The sequence below is a fragment of the Mytilus galloprovincialis genome, chromosome 1 (assembly GCF_965363235.1).
Source record: "Mytilus galloprovincialis chromosome 1, xbMytGall1.hap1.1, whole genome shotgun sequence".
Lineage (NCBI taxonomy): Eukaryota > Metazoa > Mollusca > Bivalvia > Mytilida > Mytilidae > Mytilus > Mytilus galloprovincialis.
The window spans coordinates 66,676,658-66,694,069 of NC_134838.1; the positions used below are offsets into that span (position 1 = coordinate 66,676,658).

The window sequence follows — 17,412 nt, forward strand, 5'->3', positions numbered from 1 at the left end:
TATAAGTTGTTGTATCAGTCAAGATTCAAATACACAAACATAATGGGAGAATGCTGTAAAACCATTAAACATATATTTATGTATTTATGTAATGCTTTGTTGATTAAAATACATGCAGATACATTAATTAATCCAAAAGTTGGTCCAAAAAAGACTACAAAATATTGTATTATGCTATGCATTCATTAGTGATCATACAATTCTATATCATATCCTAAGATTCGTTTTAAAGGAATGATCTTGACAAAATATTAGATTCATGATCACGTCCATGCTGGTTGTTTCAAATCGAGACATTAAGACATTTCCATTTAGTTCGTGATGTATACAATAGAACAGATTAAATGTTGATTTTAGTCGTAAGAAAAAAAAAAAACAAACAAATTACTAGGTTATTTTTCACTTTAAACTTCCAGCAGTTTTAACCCGGAAGGTGACTATGGGTTGCAGTATCCGTCTTAAAGTTTGGTTGGAGTCGAATTTAAAATGCGAACATAAAAAGTATGATACTGATTTATTGGCTGGATACTGCTGTTCAAAATATATTCCACCATAATAACTGCGAATCCAAGTATTTTATGGATACTTCCCGTCAATAATTATGTTTCTACAAACTAAATAAGTCACATTTTTTTTTATAAAAAAAACTAAATACATAAAAGGTAGCACTATTTTTGAGCTCATACTAGTTGATGCATTTAAAGCAGTACAACGTAGACGCTTACTCTGTTGATACCCGGACAAAATCTATATTGAGTTCATAAGATTCCCTTCAAGTTTTGCTTGATTTGTATTTACATCGGTAAACTAGGCAGAAATTTAATTTAAAAAGGATACCGAATGTCTATCCTTAATCATGAATAGCTCCGTTTAATTTTGAATTGGTGATTTACAACGAAAAATAATCGATAAAGCTGACTATCGACGGTTCTGACCAGGTATTAAAGCGTTGTAGTTACAGAAATATTCAAGGTAAAACTGTAGGTGTTGTCCATCAATTAAGTTTTCTGATCGTCAAAGTATTTGTTGGATTTTCAGAAAAGTGGTGACCACAAGTTCAAACCACAATCAAATAAGGAACGGAATGTATTTTTACCATTCAACAGCATTTTATTGCATTTTGAAAAGTAACAAATTATGGACTTCATCGCTATTTTAAAAAAATTTTTTTTTAGAATTTTTAGTGGATTTCTGTCGAACAAAAACGATGCAAACGACTAAGCGCGCACATAAACATAAACTTTGACAAAATATGCACTTACATTTCTTTCTAAACAAAATTTTGTAAACTTTGTGGGTTGTTGTTTTCTAAACGCTACAAAAGTTGAAACAAATGCATCGTTTAATTAGTCTTAACTGACCCTGTTTGAACTTTCAATAATGCATGCACATGTTGTTGGTAAACAGACTTTTTACAAACGTAGAAAAAAATACATCCTTAAATCAGGTTGAAGTAAGAAACAAATGTAGCGTTTGTTCCAACAAACGATGAACGACAAACTGTAGACGCATCTTTGGCGAGTGCATAGTTTGTCAAAGTTTGTGTAAACTGAAACCACTCACCAATGAGCCTGTAACCGTCAAAAGCAATGACTGCCTGTAACAAACTGATTATCAGAAAGGTCAACCAATTCTGTTCGGCACGTTTTGGGTTCTGGTTTTTACCTTCTGATTTTACAGTTGTTCCACCCATTACAATGGGTTTTGGCAATTATGCGGTTGAGACTTTAAGTCTTTAAATGTTTTTCTGCGGTCGATTCTTTGGCAGTTCAGTTAATGGGAAACATTTTTGGCATAAATCTGTGCAAAATGGCATTCGGTAATTTGATAAGCAGTTGACGTTGCGGTCGTAGGTCTGTCTCGCAAATGACGTTGCGTAATCAAATTCTATTGACGTTGCATTGTCACTAAATGTTGATCTGGTCATTGATGGTCTTCAACAAATCACCTCTACCGGTATCATTGTCGACAGGACAGTAAGACGAGTAACCGATGGCAAATTGTCTGGTTGCAGCACGTTCACATTTTTCTGTTTGCAGTAATGGGTTAATTCAGTTTTTTTATTCCTCAGTCTTAGCAATATGGAGATGCAACATTTTTTTTATATGATTAAAGTGTGAAGGATTGAAAGAACTGTTTCACAAAGAAAAAAAAAATGAAAAAATCTTTTATTGGTTCTAAATTTCGCTTTCTGAAATTCTTGCGATCACAATAATTCGGTAGGTTTAATAACCATAGGTAAGTCAGATGTTGATTTTTTCGAAAGAGAAAGAAGTATGATAAGCATGAATAGTAGTTGTATAAGGATCAAACATGATTTGGTAAAAAAAATCTGCAAAATGAGTGTTGCGTTTTTAAAGTCAGTCAGTATATCACAAATGGCGCACACCAAGTTTTCAAAAATTGGGTTAGAAAGAAATTCTCTCTATATTAAAAGGGTTTTTAATCATTGTCAAATGCCGTACAGTAACATATAAATGCTTAAATTTAGCTTGATTGGTCTTGTGCTGATAGTATTCAAATTGGTTATCATTCTAAATCGTTTTATTCTAATCTTTCTTTCTAACCAAAATTTTGTAAACGTTGTGTGGCGTTTGCTATCGTTTGTTAAACGCTACTAAAGTAGAAACAAATAACTCGTTTAATAAATCTTTACTGACCCGGCTTGAACTTTCCCTAATGCATGCACATGTTAATGTAAAGAGACTTATTACAAAAATTGAAACAAATACATCGTTTAATCTGTCTTAAGTTAGAAACAAATGTAGCGTTTGTACTAACAAACGATGGCCGACAAACTGTAGACGCATTTTTAGCGAGTGGATAGTTTGTCAAAGTTTAGGTAAACTTTGCAAACGTATGTTAGAAACAAATGAAATAAGCGTGTGCTCGCTGAACTGTTTGCAAAGTTTGTGTTAGAAACAAATGTACTCTTAGTCATATACTTGCGTAATAAACTTTGAAGTTCAAACAAAATTTTGAAAATAACTTTGGAATGCGACGATTTGTGAGTGCGCTTACTCCCCCTTTACCGTGGACAATGGTTTAAAAACACATTAGAACAAATAGTCAATTTTACTTGAAGAGAACGTGTCTAATCGGATCGGCACAAAGCACCCTTAAATTTCAGTTTTAATTTATTCTAAATGTGTTAATCTTATATAATATTAACATGCATAGCATGAATACATATAAACATGGAGGGTAATCGTAATTAAGGGAGAAAAAAACTGTTGTCATTTCATTAATCGGATATTTCCTATATAAGCGTATGTGAAGGAGTACAGTTCACCCTTTGTACATGTGATGTAAGGTTGATGGCGACGATGCCTTACATCCACTTGCACCGGTAACTACCGATGGTGAATTAGAGTGTTGATATATAATCACCTTGTTTCTATTATAAGATAGACTTGGCAAAATACATATTGACTACTTGGTTTAAATATCTACCGTACTGTATCGCTTATGGATACAAAGTAAAATATGTCATTGTACATTTCAATTTCCATAATATTTACAATGTATTCATTGATTTTGGAAAAAGAAGGAAGTGCACCTTAACTTAAACTTATCGACTATATATTAATTTCATATTCAAAAACCAAAAAGGAGGCTAAAACACAAATAATATTATCAAGGTGAATAAAGGGACATAATCCCAAACATAAATTGTCTTCCACATATCATTGTATTGGGGGTTCCTCGTTTTTGTTTTTGAGTTGTAATTTTTATGTCCTTTTATTTTAAGATTAACTAATTACTCAGTTACTATTATCTCATTGCAAAATAACGTAAATTAGAAATATAATCTCGTTCTTATCAAGAACCACTACTAGTACTATTGTTTTTTTTACCGTATGTTTGTAGACGAATGTCATGAAATGAAACCATGGTATATCTGACTGATGTGGTTTTCTATTCAATAAACAATTTAGTTTTGTTGTTTATTTATTGATTCTTTGTAACCTTGTCATATGTTTCAATAGAATGTGCTTCAAGTATATTAACATCTTTATTGATAAAAGAACATAAATATAGTCATTCTGGTTTTGTTGGAGGAAACGGAACTAAGTACGCAGCTGATAAAATCTTCATCATATTTAAATAAGTGAGCTTACTGCACAAGTTTCACTAATTGTTGAAAAAGATATTGAAATATAAATATATGATTCACTAATTTTTTACTGTTGCAAACAAATCAAAATTGGGTTTCTCTCTTTAAACAGTGATTTCCGAACTTTAAGTAGTATCGAATATTGTCAGCAAATTATAACATTCATTACAACGTGATATACTACATTTGAACGAATAAGCTTAAGTATAATAAGGAAATTTATTGATATCATAAATATAAATGCTACCATTATAGAACAACAAAGGATATAGGGTATCCGTTCAGGACATACAATCGATACTTGGTGATTTTCATAGCCTACACATTTAGTATTTTCTATGCTAATATAACATAACCGTGAACAAAAGTTGCATTATTTTTTTCAGGTTTATCCATCAAATTGAAAGAATTGGGAATGAAATTACACTGTAGAACTGTAAAACATGTAGGTCCTGAAATTAAGGTATAGGAGTGAATTGATTCAGTTGAAAAAGGAAAAAAATAGTTTGCGTGATGCTGTCAAACTGAATTCATTCAAAACCCTATGATATTTTACTGCCTAAATATTAAGTTAGAGCTAATGAATTTTCAATTAATGTTTTAGTTTTTTCCCAAGAGTGGTACACTCGATTGTAAATATTATTTTGAAAATACGTCGTTGGAATCTTTAGTCTTGCTTTTTTTATTCGTTCAAAAGAAATGCCCGCAATAATAAATATGTTCTTTGACCTATACAGGTACATACTGTTAATGGACGGGATTTTGTTTTCTCAATTTTGTTTTTTTTTATTTCACAGTACGCATATTTCCGATGTAAGTGTATGTGAAGGATTACAGTTCACTTGTACCACATTCTAGGTAAGGTTGGTGGTGACGAAGCCTAACATCCACCTGAACCGAAAACTACCGTAGCGAAACAGGGTTTGATATACCACCATATCATCTAGGCTTGTTATATGATTTGTATATCTACCAAAAAAGTATCGTTTTTTTGTACAAAGTAAAACATGTCGTTGTAAATTTCAAATTCCATTTCATTTACATTGTTTGTCAAAGGCACTGGTTATGAATTCGAACGATTATGTTGTTTATGTTTTGCTATCTAAAAACAAAAAAAAGAGATTTAAAATACAAACACCATAAACAGAGGAAATAAGGAACATAACCTAACAAGTAATTTCATATGTCATATCAAATTACTTTGATGAGCGTTAGATTTTCAAACATTTAGGCCTCGATAACCACTGAATATATATTTATTAATGCATTTGGTGCAGGTAAATAGTACCGTTAATGTAATTTCTGGGTTCGTCTCCTTTCAGAGTAATATATTTCTTAATACATTCTACCCCCTTTTAGAAATTGAAGGCTTTACTTTGTAATCAACTAGGAATGTAAAAGTATTGACCCAAGAAACTACTTTATGAAACGCGGATCTCTTTTATAATTATTTAACATATTGGTGGATATCAACCCATGAACATTTACTTAAAAAGGATCATATTACACTTTTGTTTAAAGACCGTGCATTATAAATATTTGGTGGCTCCAAAAACAATTTCCTGTTAGTGTAGTTACAAATGTGTAGGCCATTTATTTGAATATGTGAATTTCAGATTTTTGAATGCTGGAGCTTTTAATAGCTCACTGTAAGGTGTAGGTTTTATTCTTTGTTAAAGGTCCGACGGTGACAAAAAGTTGCATGTTTTCATCACCCTCCTGTAGTCTCTTGTGCAGTGCATCTTTATAATACATGTTGGATTGATTATCTTGAAATCTAATTAGAAGATAAGTTATGACTTCAATGAGAAAAGTAAAACAATCCAAAATACTGAACTCCGAGGAAAAGGTAACTTTGTAATCAAAAGCTCTCCTTTCTCTCTCTCTCTCTCTCTCTCTCTCTCTCTCTCTCTCTCTCTCTCTCTCTCTCTCTCCTGCTCACGTAATATTCTTATTCCTTATTCTTTTATCGCTTTTCTTCTTTTATTTCTCTGTAGAATTTCCCTACTGATTCAATGTCTTCTATATCCGCCCTGGTTTTTTTCCAGGTCTAAATCTGTATTTTTAATTGACACGCTATTGATTGATGTTATTTTTTTGTTTTTGACTGACCTCAAACTAGCATGATAAGTAGGACATTTAAATACATGAAATTGTATCTTATCTTATTTAAAAAATATCATCCGTGTACAAGATCGACATAATTTCTAAAAACATCGGTACAGATGTATCGGGAAGTTACTATCAAAAGATAAATACTACACACGACCTCCTTTCAAAATATATCATTGTATTGTATAATATCTGTAGCTTATTTGTTTGTTTGCTTTGATCTATTTATAGGAATATGTGTTGACATAACAGATAATGAAAGGTAAGCGTACGAGTATTAATTTCCAATTTGATAATAAACAATAATTATGTTTGATTCAGTGGTAGAACTCCAGTACCAGAGGCGGACTTAGGGCGGGGGGAATCCGGTCCGTTCTGGACCCTCCCCAAATAAATGCATACTTAGTTGATTTGCCAGGTGTTCCCTTTTCATAACACGGATCCGGATTCAGTGACGTGTTGCAGGGGTTGGAACATCCTTTTCGAACGATCAATGTATTTAAATAAGGACATATGTCTGGAACCACCAAGTTATCATTGGTTGGAAACCCCCTTTTTAAAATTGCTGGATCCGCCCCTGGCATGTGTTTGAATATAATGTTACTGACGGCTGTATAAGATATACCCACTGCTTTACATCATTCAGGGACCGTGCAACACTTATCGATGTGCTTTATAATACATTTGTAGAAAACACTCTGAAATGATATTTTTTATCGTTATCATTTGATTGACATATTCGATAATTGTTCAACAATGACATATCGGCTGTTTATTTTTTGATTGAAATCATCATCTTTAATATATATTATCACTGAACATGCTGAAATGCATCACATCATGATCTGAATTAGAGAAAATAATTCAGACCACAACAAGAGAACGTAGCATTTCGATGCAAGCTAGATTTTAAGACTATATAGCTACCTAAGGATGTACTTCGGTCAGGTTTATGAAGTTTTCCTATGATACAATATTTTGCCACCATATCACCCACTTTTTTTTTTATCAAGGAACACTTCAAAAATAAAAGTCATTTGACAAAGTTAGAGAAGATTCTAGATTTGTTTTCTTTCGATTTGAATCCCCAAATAATGAAATGCTAAATATAACGTAAAAGTCCAAGAAAGCTTTTCTATCCATTTTGTAAACATCAAATATCTCGAAACGGAGTTTCAAAGCTTAGTAATATTTCAAGATTAAATGTTCCTAAAACTAATTCTATTCTGATTTATAGTATCTATTTTATAGATCTTGTACATACATATACTTAAACAACAATATTCAACAAAAGGCTCCCACGAGCTTGAATTGTTCACCTTGACTTTTTGGCATTTACCTTTCGTTTAAGAGTTTAAGTGTCCAATTTCATCATAGTTTTTTTTTTTTTTTTTTAATATGAATAAATAAGTGTTTGAAAATGCATGTTTTTGTCATACTTTCTTCAAAAGCAATGGAAAAGGTTGTTTGGTGTGATATTTTGAAGTTTGTTAGGTTTTTAAAAGGTGATTAACTGCAGTTGACATGAAAATTCTAACATCAACATTGATTAATGTGTTGCAAATAACTGTCTCATTGATTATCATGAAAGATATGCTCTTTTCTATGTTTGGTTCAAATAGTAACTTTATTCTAGATACCCTAAGGATCATTCAGCTTACATTTGGTTGGAATTGGTTCAGAAGTTTAAGAGGAGAAGATTTTGTAAAGTTAGAAAACATGATAAACAAATTGTGTAAAATTGTCCCTAAAGAGCAATAACTCTTCTAAGGGGTCAATTAAAAATTAAGGTCATATGAACTTATTTGTAGATCTTACTTTGCTGAACATATTTGCTGTTTACAGCTTATCGTTATCATTAATACTATTCAAGATAATAACCAAAATTTCCTTAAAATTACCAATTTGGTGACAGCAACCCAACAATGGGTTATAAGATTCATCTGAAAATTTAAGGGCTGATAGAACTTTACCTGAACACTTTTACGCCTTGTCAGATTTGCAGGTTAGAATAATAAATATAACATCAAAATTTGGGATAGAAAAGTACCGTGACATGTCTTATAGAATTGTGAATTTAGACTCAAATATAAGAGAAATCAAACGACAAAACGTTTAAATGTAACACACACAGAAACGAACTATAATATAACAATGGCCATATTCCCGAATTGGTACAGGACATTTTTTAAAAAAGAAAAAAATGGTGTGTTGAACCTGGTTTTGTGGCATGCCAAACCTCTCGCTTTAATGGCATTAAATATAACATTAAAATGACAACATAACATTACAGGACTACAATACAAATAAATAGGAGAACCTATTAGACAAAGAAACACATGAATAATAGCTAACAAAAGACAGCAGGTTTAAAATTCAATACGCCAAAAGCGCGCCTCGTCCACACAAGACTTACCAGTGACGCCTAGATATAAAAGTTCGAAAGTCAAAACAAGTACTTAGTTGAACAGCACCGAAGATCAAAGTTTCAAAAAGGTTGTGCTTAATACGACTAGGGCTTTCTGTCTGTGAACATGATTAAAATATATCTGTTAAATTGTCCTTAAAGGGCAATAACTCTTTAAGGGATCAGTTGACAATTTTGGTCATATAAACTTCGAAACGATGAGCTAAAAACAGTTTGACTTATTACTGCCGGAAAAATAAACATCACGAAAGACATCCTATCAGAACTAGTGCCAGATTAATTCAGATACAGTTTATAGGACACATATTTTTTTCTGCATTAAAGTCATGGAACATTGAGTTTTTGCAGCTCAAATCAGTATAGTATATACAAAATAACGTTGTATGGGGTCATAACCAGAATTTGCACCAGTCCCACCTGCCTTATCAATATTGCACGGTCCCTAAATACAATAAAATACTCCTGAAATTGATCGCCATAATTTCTGATCAGACGTTTTCAGAAAACAACTATCAATAACATACTGACCTCCATGTAAAATGTATCTGTTTGTTTAGAATGTATATATAAATATATACTATCAACTAATCATTCAATTCAGTGTAGATATGTTTGATCATAAAGGTAAGTGTGCAAGCAATAATTAACAATTTAATTTCATAATTTAACACAATTGAGTATTACAATATTTATTTATTATTATTTATGCCTGATTGATGTATAGTTCATAAATTCATAACTTACATTATCAATTAAAAACAACTGGTGAAGATAATTTTCGATTTGATTTTGATTTAAAATTATTTGTCCGTTATCGTAGTTCAAATATTTTATGAAAATATTTTTGAAAGTTATTTTCTTTTTACATTATCTTTTTTTTCAGTTGTAGTGAAGTTCTTCATATATCTCTAAACAAGCCTTAGCATTCTTTTAAAACGATCGGATACAAATGCTATATCAAAATGTTCTAGTATTTAGTTGTTTAATTGCTCCAATATATTTCTACAGGTTGTTCTAATTCTTTGCTGTAATGCAACTTTCCAATGTTAATGGAGAGCCACTGTATGCTAGTTTACATGAATTGCCCATGTTGCATTGTTAATCTCGTCACATTGCATTTGTGTGTATGCCTAATACTAATCATTATAGCCATAATTCAGTGGTTGTCGATGTTGTCAAAATAATGCTGTTGGGAGAAAAAGTCCTGGAGTCGGTGTCACAAAAAAATGCTGACTAAGATTGATCGTTAGTCACGAACAATTCAATGTACCTACGTCCAATCTTAGTCGTTAAAAAAATTGAAAACAACACGTTTAATTATTCTTGCGTCAAAAGTGCTTTTCTTGATTGGCCTTCATCAGGAACGCTCAAAGCCAAAAATTTGAAATTCGTAAGTTTTTTTATGTGTGAAATCGACTCCAGAACATTTTTCTATTGTATGAAAATCAAATATAAGGTTGATACCGTAGTTTTCTACCATTGAAAGTGTTCACGGGAGGTTTTTTTTATAGCTGACTATACGGTATGAGTGTTTAAATTGTTGAAAGCCAGTCGGTGTTCTTAAGATGTTTACATCCCTCACATTTGTTTTGATGTGATAGTTGTCTCATTGGTAAAGACATCATATCTTCGTTTTCTATCTTTTATTTTCTATGTTCAATAAATTTGTAAAGGCTATTGTATCCTCAATTTACACACTTAAAATAATTTATGATTAGTATTTTTCCTTTTACAGGTAAACAAAGTTAGGTTTTGTAAACAAAAAAAAATCAAAAAATATTATAACCTATCAAATTAAAGATGGCGGGATATGTGGCCATTGAACCAGGACTCACAAACTTGAACTTGAATATCGCATTTGAAAACGATATGCAATTAATCGCAGATTCTGTAGAAGATTTGAACAAACGTCTAACTGAGGAACACAGCATAGTTCATAATGTTTTACAAAACATGATCGCCATATTGAAAAGCATGTCATCTCGTGGAAAGATCGAATCAAGGGAATATCTAGAAAATATCCTAAGGCGCGATCCAAGAAACCTAAATGCATTAGCAGATATAGAGCAACTCAGTCGTACTCTCCATAGAACTACAGAAGCGGATAAGTATAAATCAAGAATAGAAAAAATTTTACAAGGCCAAACTGCTAAGGATCTTCGAACAAAATCAATTTGCTTGATGGAACAAGGATATGCAATTTTGAATGATGAATCTGCAAACATCGAAAACATTTCTAAAAATAGACTTTCTGAAAGCTATAGAATGTTATTATCAGAGCATAAAAAGGGAACAGGCCGAAGGAAAGATTATCTACAACGGTGCGTGTATCACAATATACAAGCATTGAGCAATTTGCATTTGGCCATTGAATGTAAACGCCAAAGTCAATTGCTCACTAGAAAAATCACAGCTCTTGAAAAATTTGAGCAGGCCAAATGTTTGTTCGACGTTACAATTGAGAACACTATTTGGACCTTTTACATAGGTGTAGCACTCAATAGAAAATACGATTCGATTAAGGATTTACATTACGAAGATGGCATAGACAGATTTCAAGAAAAGAAAGACGTCACGCTTAGAGCGACGGAAATATTTTGGAAAATAAGTTCAAATAAAGGTAAAACAAACAAAAATGTTATTATATACCGAGCAAGGTCATATGCACTTATTGGGCACATTCTCATCCGACGCAAAAAATATTTTCTGACTTCTGATGAAAAACATACTTTTATCAGTGATCAACTTTTTCAAGAGTTTATGACCAATCCTATTTTAGCATTCGAGAGAGCACCAGTAATGAATAGAAGTGACACATTTTTTCTGAATCGTTATGGAAGAGCCTTATGGAATTTATCAGAACAGCGTCACGCACTAAAAGATAAAATAGATTTTCTCAACAAAGCCCAACGTTTGTTAACAAGTTCTATTGATCAAAGTTCTTTAAACTGGTTTGGTTATAGCACCAGAATGTCTGTCAGAAAAGACCTAGGACAAATATATTTTGAAAAGAATAAAACAAAAGCAAGAAAATTTTTCGAACTTGCGGTCAGTGATGGTTACCAATGTTTTATTTCGAGAGGAACACCAAAACTAATAGGTAAACTTGTCGAAATTTGTCAGTTTTTAGCAAAGTTTCCAGACATAAGAGAAAATGGATTTAGATACGTTAAAGAATTTCAAAAAAAGTATTTACTAAATGCTTTAGATTACCTAAATTTTGGGCTCCACCAAGGCGGTCCAACTAACTACTTTATCGCCTATCATATGGGATCTGTGTTATATGATTTAGATGAGATAAAATCTGCTGTTGATTGGATGAAGAGAGCTGTGTCCTTATCAACAACTACTAAATCAAAAATTGCTCTAAAGCATACATGCCAATACATGATAAGAAGATATATCAACGAGGTAGATAAAAAACCCAATGTAGTTTATCTATTGAAAGAGTTCGTGTTTACAATGATGAAAGGGAAAGAGAAATATGAAGAGATCCAAGATGTATATACATTTGTTTTCAAACAGGAGAAAGATGCTTTTATGAGGGTAATTGCTGATATTTTCAAGATACCACACATATTAGACGGCCCTAGGGTCAAGTTGATAACAGAGTGCGTACAAACTTGTACTACACTTTTGACGAATGACATAGCGAATTTAGGCATTTTCAATGACTACATAAAAACAGTACCAGACCTGAAACTTATGGAAGATATAGAGCCACAGTTAAAAGAAAGATCTCTATCAAATTCAGTCCCAATTAGACCAGAAAACATAAGTTCATCAGAAGGATTTGTATACGACTTCTTTGTCTCGCATAGTCATAAAGATGCTGACTGGGTCCTGAGCCGACTTGTAGCTGATTTAGAATCAGCTTTTACAGAGGACGATGTGGTCCTTAGAGGTGAGAACATTGTAAAGATACATTGAACGTACAGATATATATTAAATAAGAGGTATTCGAGCTTAGAAATTACATAAAACACTCTATAATTATTAAGTTGATTCCATACGTCCTTCGCTGGCTACGCTTACATTGATATTAAGAGCCACAGAGATATAAATACTTAAATAACTTTTAGGATATATTAAAGAGATATATAATAAATAGAAAATCCACATCACGCCAGAGGAAGTACTATATCGAGTCATTGATAAAATTTGAAATTAAAGAAAATGAAAAGCATCATTCAATGTTTAATACAAAGCTTCATACATGTAACAATACATTTTCAAACGCATTTATAAGTGACATATAACAAGGGAAAAGTGTTCCCTTTAACATGGACTGTATTACATGTTAGTTTTATTTTCCCACAATAAGATTATAAAAAGTGCTACATGATTGTTTGTCTTTCAGGTTGTATAGCAGATCGAGATTTTGAACCTGGTAAATTCATATTTGAAAATATTGAAAATTCTCTCCGGAAAAGTTCAAAGATTATATTGGTTATGACAAATCATTTTGTTAGAAGCTACTGGTGTCAGTTTGAAACAAATCAGGCATTACTTGAGTCAATGGTATCTAGAAAAGACTGTATCATTCCACTTTATCTGGAGGATTGTGATATTCCTGATAAGCTGAAACATATAACATACGCTGATTTTACTAATGATGATGACTATATTTTTGAAATTATGAAACTTAAAAGAGCTCTTCTGTCTGAATAATCATTAGACTAAACTTTGATTTATTGTTTGGAGATTCAGGCAATGGTGCAAACAATATTGAACATTATAATTAACATTAACACATATCGTGGTGAATAACTTGTCGTCTTATTTTTGTGCAAATAGTGTTCATTTTTTTACATAAATAAGGCCGTTAGTTTTCTCGTTTGAATTGTTTTACATTGTCTTATCGGCGCCTATTATAGCTGACTATGCGGTATGGGCTTTGCTCATTGTTGAAGGCCGTACGGTGACCTATAGTTGTTAATGTCTGTGTCATTTTGGTCTTTTGTGGATAGTTGTCTCATTGGCAATCATACCACATCTTCTTTTTTATATTAATACGATTTAATGTGGAATAAGTATATTTCGTCTAAGTTTTTGTATCAGTCAAGATTCAAATACACTTACCTTAGTATATCTACCAACATGTACAGATTTTCATAATGTTACAGTAACTGAACAATTAGTATTTTTTACAGATAAAATATAGACTATAAGATATTTTGAAATTTTATAATAATAAAAAATTGAAGATTTAGGAACATGTTGCCATTCTGAAAGGACTTTGGAAACTGAACTTGAATATTACAATTGAAAATGAATGAAGTTTACTGCTGATAATGTCGAAGGATTAAAGAAACTTATAACCGACAAAAGTTCATAATGTTCTGGAAAATATGGTCGACATCTTAAAAAACAAGTCATCTCATGGAAAGATCGAATCAAGGAAATGCCTTGAAAATATACTACGTGTAACATACTAGACAAATGCAGTAAAACCTTAAAATATATACATTTTGTTATCCAGTCTGTCCACTAAAGACTGCAAACTATAGTGTCATGCTACATTTATGCATTCAATAGTGAAAATAAAAGTCTATATCATGGCATTAGATGCGTGTCAGAATAATTAGTATAACAAACTATTAGATTCATGCCTTAAAAGCCACACTGGTTGCTTCAAATCGAGACATAATAAAATTTTGATGTAGTTCGTTATGCATACAACAGAACAAATGAAATGTTGATTTCAGTCGTAATAAGTAACAAATAACAAGGATATTTTTCACTTTAAATTTCAAGCCGTTTTAATCCGGATGATGACTTTCGGTTTCAGCATCCTTCTTAAAGTTTGTTTGGAATCAAATAATGTATGCGAACATAAAAGGCTTGATACTCATTATTTGGATGGATACTACTGATCAAAATATATTCTACAAAAATAACTGCGAATCCAATTTATTTATGACTTCCCGTCAAAAATAAGCATGTTTCTACACACTAAATATATGAATAAATATATTGGTAATATTATAACGTTTAATCCCGCTGCAAATGTTTGCACCTGTCCTATCCTAAGTCAGGAATCTGATGTACAGTAGTTTTCGTCTGTTTATGAAGTTCATTCGTGTTTCTCGTTCTCGTTTTTATATAGATTGGACCGTTGGTTTTCCCGTTTGAATGGTTTTACATTAGAAATTTTTGGGGACCTTTATAGCTTGCTGTTCTGTGAGAGCCAAGGCTCCGTGACCTATAAAGGTTAATGTTTATTTGGATGGAAAGTTGTCTCATTGGCACTCATACCACATCTTCCTAGTTCATCAGATTCTTCTAGGTTTTGTTTGTAACGTTGATTTCTATTTTCTAAAGTGATTGATGAGATTTGAATATCGATATACTAATGTTGCCGAAATAAACTTAATAAAATGATTCCGAGTGGCTATACTTTATCATGAATAGCTCCGTTTAACTTTGAATTGGTGATTTACAACGAAATATAAACGATAAAGCTGACTATCGACGGTTCCGAACAGATGTTAAAGCGATGTAGCTACAGAAATATTCAAGATGAAACTGTAGGTGTTGTCCATCATTTAGTTTTCTGATCGTCAAAGTATTATTGGTTCATCGAAAACCTGGTGACCAGAGGTTCAAACTACAATCGAATAAGGAACAGACTGGAATTTCACCGTTCAACAGTATTACATTTTATGCAATTTGAAAAGACACAAATTATTGCCATCATCCTACTTTTTTCAGAATTTTAAGATTAAAATAAAACGGTATAGAATGATTACCAATTACTCTTTTAATATAGAGTGCATTTCTTTCTAACCCAAATTTTGTAAAAGAGGGACGAAAGACACCAAAAGGACCAGTCAAACTCATAAATCTAAAACAAACTGACAATGCCATGGCTAAATATGAAAAAGAAAAACAGACACATGACACAACATAGAAAACTAAAGAATAAACAACACGAACCCCACCACAAACTAGGGGTGATCTCAGGTGCTCCGGAAGGGTAAGCAGATCCTGCTCCTTATGTGGCACCCGTCGTGTTGCTTATGTGATAACAAATCCGGTAAATAGTCTAATTCGGTAGGTCACATTCATGAAAGGGAAGGGGATTGTAGTTACGACGTAAGGAACATATCCGATATCATTTGTGAAACGGTTATTCCATAACGGTCAACCAACTCATGATGGCGTCCGTAAAATTTACGAAGGGATGATTTCAACTTCACTATTTGGAACTCTTAATTTAATAGCTTCCTTGCATTGTGAACAGCAACGTTGTGTGCGGGTTGTAATAATTTGTTAAACGTTACAAAAGTAGAAACAACTGCATCGTTTCCTGACCTTGACTGTCAAGATGTTAACAAACTTTTTACGTTGGAAAATGGGTTCCGTAGAACATGTTATAGACACATAGGACTCGGTTCATCGTCTTCAGCAAATAAATGTAAAATAGCACTGAAAGAAAGGAAAGCTTTTACCAAATATAAATATATTTTAGCAATTGTTGACATTCCTTTGAATTATGACAATCAGGATTACACCTCTATTTCTTTCGTCAGATTATTATTTTGTTAGTATAAAAATATGATAGATAATTGATTAAATATTCAAGTAGAAAGAAACAGCGTTGGTACTAACAAGCGACGAATTACAAACTGTAGACGCATTTTTAGATAGTGTATAGTTTGTCAAAATTTATGCAAACTGTGCAAACGTTCATTAGAAACAAATAATCAAAGCGTGTGCTCGCTGAACCGTTTGCATCGTTTTACTTAAATAGAAATGCATCTACTTGCATGGCAAACTTTGAAACAGTTCAAACAAAATATTGAACATAACTTTTGAATGGGACGATTGGTAAGTGCACTTACTCCCCTTATCATGGGCAATGGTTTAAAAACATATAAGAACATATAGTCAATTTCACTTAAGGAGACCGTGTCTTATCGGATCAACATAAAGCAAAAATTTTAATTTCATTTTATTCTTAATGTGTAAATCCTATACAAAAACATATCATGAATACATATAATCATACACTCATAGAGCGTTATTGTAGTTAAGAGAAAAAAAACTTTTGTCATTTCACACTACGGATATTTCCGATGTTAGCGTATGTGAAGGATTACAGTTCACCCCTTGAACATGTGATGTTAGGTTGATGGTGACGAGGCCTTACACCCATTTGCACCGGTAACTACCGATAGTGAAATAGAGTTTTGATATATAATCATTGTTTGTTTGTATTGTATGATAGTAGTTATGTCGTTGTTGACACAATATATAATGTATATTTGGTTTTAATATCAACCAAAATGTGTCGCTTATGGATACAAAGTAAAATATGACATTGTACATTTCAATTTCCATAATATTTGATATGTATTCATCGATTTTGGAAAAAGGAGGAAATGTATCTTAACCTAGTAAACTTATAGATTACTTATTCAATTCATATTCAAAAACAAAAAAGGAGGATAAAAACACAAATAATATAATCAAGGTGAATAAAGTTTTTAGTTTTTAGTACCTTTTATTATAAGATTAACTGATTAGTCTGTTAGTACATTATATCATCTCATTGTAGAATGATTTAAAGGGGCACTAGCTACGAGATATATAAAAATTCTAAAGTTTGATTTTTTTCTGTTCAATCAATAATGAAAGTGAAATAGTGAAATAACAATTCGCATTTTGCAGCCAAAAAGGTTCAATTTTGTCAAATTACACTAAGAAACATTGATAATTAGTTATTTACTTGCAAGTGAATGAGTCGATG

The 17,412-nt window shown here is 32.0% G+C and overlaps 1 long non-coding RNA gene across 1 annotated transcript; it reads left to right on the plus strand.

Moving 5' to 3' along the window:
• Positions 1-10,393: 10,393 nt before the first annotated feature.
• Positions 10,394-13,869, plus strand: LOC143082168 (uncharacterized). The gene is made up of 2 exons (XR_012980310.1): positions 10,394-12,561; positions 13,018-13,869. It is a non-coding gene; the product is annotated as an uncharacterized LOC143082168 (long non-coding RNA).
• The last annotated feature ends 3,543 nt before the right edge of the window (positions 13,870-17,412 follow it).